A 5,400-nucleotide genomic window follows, 5' to 3' on the forward strand; every position below is an offset into this window, starting at 1 on the left:
TGATGTGTCTCTGTGTGTTTGTGTGTCTTGCACACTGCAAAGTCGGTTGTCCATTCCAAGGAAAAGGCATCCATCAATAGCAAAGATGTGTAGGATGTAGGGAAGCAGTGTAGGTCACACACTTACAGCAACACCACAGACTAAATCACTGCATTTTAAGAAGAAATAGGTCTGTTTGAACACCTTGAACCTTCTGCCTCTGGTCTGTGCTTCACAGTTATTGCCAAACTTCACCTTGGACTGGATGCCTTCTTTGTGCTTCACTGCCCTGACCCAGCAGCCCCTGATTCACCCAGGAGAGTTCAAACTTCAGGTGGGAGCACACCTGATGTCCCCCAAGCCTCTGTTCTGGGCAGGAGCCCCTCAGGGCAGCTCCACCAAGAGGAGGAGGAGAGGACCTAAGAAAGGAACAATCCTTCTGGAGCCCCTGACAGGAGGGGGCAGCCGGGGGGTGGGTCAGGCTCTGCTCCCAGGGAACAGAGACAGGACAAGGGGAAATGGCCTCAGGCTGTGCCAGGGGAGGCTCTGGCTGGACACCAGGAGCAATTTCCTCATGGAAAGGGTGCTCAGGCCTTGGCAAGAGCTGCCCAGGGAGTTTTGGAGTGTGCCCATCCCTGGAGGTGTCCAAGGGACACCTGGAGGAATTTTTCTGACCTAAACATAGGGAGGACTTGCCCCTTAAATAAATATGTGCGTTAAATACGGAATTAGAAGGTAGTTACTGATAGTAGATTGTAGTAGCTGAGCCATATTTTCAGGCTTTCATGATTATTTGTAATTTCATGACCCCCTTTGCCGCTGGGGCTGAGCACTCCCTGCTCCCGGGGCACTCCCTGGCACGGAGGGGGAAAAAACTTCAGTAACTCCGAGAGACAGGAAATTAAATCTGGAGACTCTTTCCCTGTGCCTTACAAACTTTTTTCAGAAAATACACAAATTCTTTAGTAATTTGAACGCTCTTCTATCTTGATTTGGTAATTTCCTGGGAAACTGGATGGGCACAAGGGGTGAGACTGTAAGAGACCTCTCACTCTCTCCTCAGGAAAGGCTCTAGGTTATTCTGCAATTGCAATCATTTCATCTCCTCATCTGAATCCTCCTCCTTGCTCTCTTGTAATGCCAGCATTGACCCTGCCACTGTCTCCTCTTGGTGCTCCCTGGTCCCAGCCAGCCAGACAAGGGTCTGGCGTTGTTTTTGGCCTTGTCCTTCCTTATTCATCACCGTCATCCTCTGCTGCACAGGGATCCAGGGACCTACGTCCTCCTTAGAGAGATATCGGGACTGCTGGTGTGCAATGGGACACGACACAAACAGGCTTCAGTCTCTTTAGGAGAAATAAATGAGATTTTTCAGTCTGTTTGGAAGAGGAAACTAGTTTCCATGCCACTTGTATGTGGTGATGGTGCCGCAGCCGAGCCCAGCCCTTGTTTACAACTTTTGACTCACCTGAATTTCTAATTATACCGTTTTAGCTTTTATTATGCCTTTTAAGAGCAGTGCAGAACACAGTAGTGAGATCAGAAGTGGTTTTCTATCCCAAGCAGGCCACAAAACACATTTCTTTATCCCATCTAGACAACACCCTGTGGCTTTAGTGTCACATCTCACACAACCGGGCCCTGTGGCGATGGTGCCGCAGGCGAGCCCAGCCCTTGTGGCCGCTGTCCCGGTGCGGGATTTGGAAGGGCAGGGACACAATGTGGAGCGGCGCGTGTCTTTGTGCTCCTTGTTTGTGCTGCGAGAGTCGGTGCCTGGGGCAGTGCCCCGAGCCGGGGGCAGCAGCCGGGCCCGGCCTTGTGGAAGCGCACGAGGCTCTGGGGGTGCCGCTTGTGCGGCTTGTGCAGGTGCTGAAGCATTGATTTAAAAGAATTAAAGACTTTAGTTAAAATGGATATTGCTGAGTTAAGGTAGCTAAGCTTCCCTTTTGTTAACAGAAGCCGGATTGAAGGAACTGATAAATCATAGAACCTGTCAAACTAGGCTTTTACATCCTGAATAATCGATAGACCCCATGAATACAACACAATCATAAATCAAACAGTCCTGGAAAAACAGGATTCAGCTGTTCCTCAAAGAGAGGAAGACCCATCTTTCTTCATCATTTTGGGACCCCACCCCATTAAAAAGACCACCGACCCATTTCAAAGAACAAGCCACCCATGCTTAATGGCTTTTTGGCTAATTACCATACAAAGCAGAGAATAGGATGTACCAGAGTTATGAATATGCATTTGTGTTTTGGGTCTTCAATACTCCTGGACATAAAAAGACTCTGTGATCATCTGTAAATTGCGGTGTGTATTTAGGAGCAATCCCACACACTGCCCGGCGTCATAATAAACATACACTTTCTAACTTTAAACTGTTAGAGAGTCTTTGTCCATCATAGTTGGATATTGGTATTAGATCAATATCCTTTTTTTTTTTTTTTTTAATAAATCAATGCCTGTGGATGATCCCGGCCTTGCGTGCTGGCTGGTATAAATAAAGTCGACTTTTGTAGGTAGAGTTCTGAATTATTTATGAAATCGATACAAGTTGATATGAAATGTTAATTAATATAAAGAATTGTTGTGTGTAGTCAATATCCTAAGTTATGAGGTGATAAGTTGTTAAGTTAAATGTACTGCGATGCAAGTGTGTAACCCCTGGGGTGGGTGGTGAGAATTCAGTGAGTTCAGTGCAGGGAACTTTCTAGAATGTTGCCTCATGAAGGGATGAGAGCGACCTCAACTATGATTGGAGAAGGAGCCGACCAGTAAGATCAAAGTATTTCAGAATGGTTGGTCAGGATTGCACCCCAGTATGGACCAACCAGCGGCCAGAAAAGAGACCAATCAGCGTAAGGATTGAAAAATGCACCAATCCCGCAGCTGAGAGACTCGAACCCCCGCGGGCGCCCAGCCCTGGCTCCTTCGGTGGGACATTGTGCTCAAAGAAGCTCCCGGTGTGCGCACACCGTGACTGTAACTGTGACTTGGCCAGCGGGCCTGAGGCTTAAGGTCTCATCCCCAGCTGTTTTGAAGTTTTAGTAAACAGGCTCCAAAGTTACCAGCCTTGTTTTAGCCTGTTGTTTTTGCCAGTGGCCCTGCCCCGCTCAGCCCCCCGTCCCCGGCCAAGGCGCCCAGGCTGCGCTGGTGGCCCTGGGTGTCATTGCTGCAGGCGCTGAGGAGCCCCGGTGGCCGGGCAGAGCCCTGAGGGACAGCCGTGGTCCCCGGCCTCCCGCAGCTCCTGGAGCCACTGCCCACGAGTCCCTGGCACGTCCGTGCGGCCAATTCCTCGTGGCCTGGGCAGCGCAGCCTGCAAACCCAGGGCTGTGCCCCGTGGGGCTGTGTTGCAATGGAACATGAACTAAAGATGCTTGACTCCAGTCAGGAGGCAGTAGAAATCATCAGGCTTTATTTACAATTCATTCAGCCCTTTTATAACATGCTGCACAAAAAGGCACCTTATTGGCCCATAGGACTGACACCTCTCCTATTGGCCAAGTAACAGAAATAGCAAACCACACCTGTTGTTATGGGAAATGAAAATATGGTTTACACAAGGTTGTTTTGAGAAAAAAAAAACAAACAACTGTTGCAAAGTTTCCCTTGAGAAGAGCGAGGTCCCCTCAAGCTCAGAAAATACCGAGCCCAGAGGGCTGGGGCTGCCGTGTGGGAGCGTGGCCAGAGCCCCCGAGGGCTCTGGGCACAGCAGGGGCCACCAGGCCACAAGTGCGGGCGCTGCCCCGTGCCAGTTCCTGCCTCCTGCGCTGGGGTTGGGGTGCCGGGGGTGGCCCTTTGTGACAGGAGCACTGGGTGTCGGGGCCCTTTGTGATGTGGGACATGGTGGTGGCCAGAGAGCCTTGTGACATCAGGGAGCCCCGCCCTGGCTCTGAGGGTATCCAAGGGTAACAGAGCCCTGGGGTGCCCAGTCCCAGGAGAGCCGTGCTCTGAGGAGGAAGCAGCTCCCGGAATCCATCCCTGATAGTAGAAGACGGAAATTACTCACAAGATGAGTAAGGAGAAAGAGAACCCCAACTCCCAGCCCACCCAAGGGCCCCTACTGAGCCTGCGGAGGAGGCCAAGAGGGAGTGATGAGGAAGGAAGGAGAGGCCAGTGGACGGACAGGGCCAGGAGCTTTGCCCTGCCAAGGGAGCCGTCTCCGTCCCACGCCTCCTCCTCCTCATCCTGCTCCTCGCGGATGCCCATCAAGCTCCCACCGGTGCAGCTCAGGCAGCCGCAGGCAGCGCCGCAGGGCAGCCGCAGCCAGGCCCTGTCCCTCCGTGGGGACAGGCTGCCACGGCTGCCACGGCTGCCAGCACTGCCCTGCCTGCTGAGCCCCAGGGACACTGAGAGCCGGGGCACAGAGCTGGGCAGCGCAGGGGAGAAGGGGCCGCAGCCCTGCAGCCCCTGTCCTGGGCAGCCATACAGCCCCGTGCCCAGGGTGTTCCTGCCCCCGCTCAGGGTGGCCCAGGAGGGCACAGCCCGTGTGTCCCCGAGCTGGCAGCTGCTGCCTGTGCCGCCCATCCCCTCGGGGGCTTGTGCTGTGGAGCGCAGCCTCAGGGATGTGGAAGTGGATAAACGGGGTGACGACAACGAGCTCTTCCAAGGGGACAGCAGGAGTGACCAGGAGTTGTCCCCAGTGGAAAAGGACATCGAGCTCTCTCCAGGGGACAGCAACACTGAGCCAGAGATGTCCCCTGTAGAAAAGGCCATTGTGGTCCCTTCAGGGGACAGCAGAAGTGACCAGGAGCTGTCTCCCATTCAAGAAGATCTCAAGGTCATTATAGGGGACAGCAGGACTGATGAGGAGCTTTCCCCAGTGCAAGAGGCCCTTGAGGTCATTGCAGGGGACAGCCCGAATGATGAAGAGCTGTCCTCACTGCAAGAGGCCAATGCGGTTGTTTCAGGGGACAGCACAAGTGACGAGAAGCTGTCCCCAGTGCCAGAGGCCATCGAGGTGGTTGCACAGGACAGCACAAGTGAACAGGAGCTGTCCTCAGTGCAAGAGGCCCTTGCAGTTATTTCAGGAGACAGCAGGATTGACGAGGAGCTGTCCCCAATGGAAGAGGACCTTGAGATTGTTGCAGGGGACAGCAGAAGTGGCCAGGAGCTGTCCTCAATGGAAGAGGCCATCGAGGTTGGTCCAGAGGACAGCACAAGTGACTGGGAGCTCTCTGAATTGGGAGAGGCCATCGAGCTCTTCCCAGGGGTAGACAGAAGCGACAAGGAGCTGTCCCCAAGGGAAGATGACAACAAACAGCTCTCCCTGCAGGAAGAACGTGAGGATGAAGAGCAGACAAGGAGGGCCATGCTTGGTGGTATGGACAGCTCGTCCCTTGAAATGCCATATCGGCCTCAAGTGTTGAGGCATCGGAAGGTGCAGGAATGGCTGGAACGCCATTTCCCCTGTGT

This window comes from Zosterops lateralis, assembly GCF_965231275.1.
Source record: "Zosterops lateralis genome assembly, chromosome: 2".
NCBI classification, from domain to species: Eukaryota; Metazoa; Chordata; class Aves; order Passeriformes; family Zosteropidae; genus Zosterops; species Zosterops lateralis.